Here is a 2,338-nt window from a genome sequence, read left to right as displayed (position 1 = left end):
CCCACGTCCCCTCCCACTTCGTCGTCACCCCTGCCCGAGCCCTGAACGATTGCCCGTATGCTCGCCCCCGCGGCCAGGGCCACCTCGATGGGGGGCGTCGGGTCACGCGAGGCCGTGCCTGTCGCAGGAGTCCACGCGACGCGGAGAGCCACGCGATGCCGAAACAACACCGACTTACCTTACCTGTATCAGATTTCTAATTACTAATTTACTCCCGACCCGAGCCCCCGGCCCCTCGCGCGGCTGCTTTACAGCGGAGACCACTTTCGTGCTCCTTAAAAGCGAGCCGCATCGACGTCGCCTCGCGCGATGTCGATTACGATCACCGGTCCCGGCGGGTGGAAGAGAGGGGATTGGAAGGCAGCCCCGGTATTACCGTGATCTCTGATCGATAGAACGCACGCGGTTTCACGGTTGAGCCTTTTGGTTGCTCGCGACAGAAACAAGAGCGAGCGCGAACATCGGCGATGCCGATTGAAGGATCCGCCTGGAGCCCGTATCACACATACATTTGCCGATTGCGACTACCACTTTTTTACCGATTAGAGCGAAGCAGTCACAATTGAGACTAATGACTGCCACTTAAACAATGCTCTAATTTATAATCGTCGATTGCGAGTGTGATAGAGCCTGAAGGGCTTTCGTAATTTGTGGTCGCCAGCGAATCGTGAATTATCGATACCTGAAGGACTCGAATTTAAAGCCGAAGCCTCGGCATTAGTTCGAAGCTGTGCACAAGAGAGACAGAGAGAGCAATGCTCTACGCGTAGTGTACGTTGTTTGCCAAACGCTTTGCATATTTTTTCGCACGTAAAATTGGTAGCGCTTAAAGTCACGATTACGAAAAAGTGTGCAAACCGTTTAGCAAACGACTGTACGTTCAGTTAACGTTTCGCCGGCATAACAATGTGTATTAAGGAAGGTCGATCGACTTACCGCCCGTCGACAGAGAGGCGCTTGCAACTCGCAAGTAGCTGCGCTGTCTAACGCGACTATGCAGAAACGACGTGGTATTTACCTGCAATCAGAGAGAAAACGCCATGACTTAGATAAGAAAGAATATCAGCGAGAATGTCGGCTCTACCACCAGAGAGCACGGACGACGCGAGAGGAAACGCAGAGGACACACAGAGGGAATACGCGGGCGCCCAGCAGAAACCGAGGAGAACGAAAAGGCGGATGTGATCGCGAGAATTAATTATTCCCATGCACGAATGTCATGTGCCTGCCTGTAATTACCCGGCGGGCATAATTTAAGGCGAGCCGAGTTGTTAACAATATCGTTCACGTTCCGGAGTTCGTCTAGGTGGTGAAGACCCCTGTGCTTCTCCTCGTCGTCGGAGGCGGGCGGGCTAGCAAGGAGAGCGGGAGGGAAGTAAGCAGGGAGGGAGGGAGGAGCAGAGGGAAGGGAGAACCGTAACGTTCAGTTCTGTCAAAGGACGTGATTCATAACCGCGCGGCGACACCGGCAATAGCCGTAGCGGCCCGGCGGAGAGGGCCGGCGATATATTACCTTTATAAATTAACGCGCGAAACTTTCGTAGTTGACTCGCGATAATCATTAATTTCGCGTATTATCGTAAATATGCAGTGCGCGCGATAGCGAGCGCCGCGTAGGAACGGAACACTAAAGCGGAACCCGCGACGAGCCGCGGGCAGCGGCTTTTAAACGACATCACTCTCCTAGGCCGGCTTCGTTTAAGCCCGTCAGCTAATTTGCATCCGTTGGGTCACGCGCCGTTTTGTCGGCCGTTATACGGCGTTATCCCGCTGATAACTCCGTTGACTTCTTTCTCGCGTTTTACGGGCCCGTTTGCAGCGATTACGTTTACTCCTACGCCGTCATTACTCGCGATTATACGTGCGATCAAATTTAAGCGGATATCGCGGCTCGCGAGCCGAGAGAAAGAGAGAGAAAGATAGGAATGGGGAGAGAGCCGCCCTTTTTCGTTACGCAGGGGTAACCCTAAGCGGCGAACGCGTCGCGCCACGCTTAATCTCAATCTCATAATGCGCCCTGCCACTTCGGCGTACCGCGTATTCGCTGCGTATTACCGTCCCGTGCCTCGTAACTCAGCCTCCGCGATCTCGGCTTTGAGACCGTACCACCGCACGGTTATAACATTTACTTACTGCCGTTTAACCACTTATCACGTCGGATCTTGGGACCCGCGGCTTCTGCATCGCGCCCAGAGGCAGATTCGCAGAGAGAGACAGAGAGAGAAAGAGAGAGCGCAGGGATGGAGAATCCAAGAGAACGCGTGCAGATTTACGAGAAAGCGAACGGGAAATAGAGAAAGAGAGAGGAGAGACCGAGAGAGAGAGAGAGAGAGAGAGA

The 2,338-nt window shown here is 53.8% G+C and overlaps 1 protein-coding gene across 16 annotated transcripts in view; it reads right to left on the bottom strand.

The window, feature by feature from the left end:
* LOC116848712 overlaps positions 1-2,338 on the bottom strand; it is a 336,115-nt gene that overhangs the window by 181,842 nt on the left and 151,935 nt on the right. For 2 of the 16 annotated variants that reach the window (XM_032825085.1, XM_032825088.1), the window contains exon 2: positions 937-1,018. The exons of the other annotated variants lie outside the window; for them this stretch is intronic. The gene's annotated coding sequence lies outside the window, so the exon portion shown is untranslated. The remainder of the gene's footprint in view (positions 1-936; positions 1,019-2,338) is intronic. 16 annotated transcript variants of the gene reach the window in all.

The sequence above is a fragment of the Odontomachus brunneus genome, unplaced genomic scaffold, assembly GCF_010583005.1.
Source record: "Odontomachus brunneus isolate Ranch 3 - 2012 unplaced genomic scaffold, Obru_v1 Obru_scaffold_098, whole genome shotgun sequence".
In the NCBI taxonomy this organism is placed as follows: Eukaryota; Metazoa; Arthropoda; class Insecta; order Hymenoptera; family Formicidae; genus Odontomachus; species Odontomachus brunneus.
The sequence above is the reverse complement of the archived record's forward strand: the minus strand, read 5'-3'. Positions and strand labels throughout refer to the sequence as shown.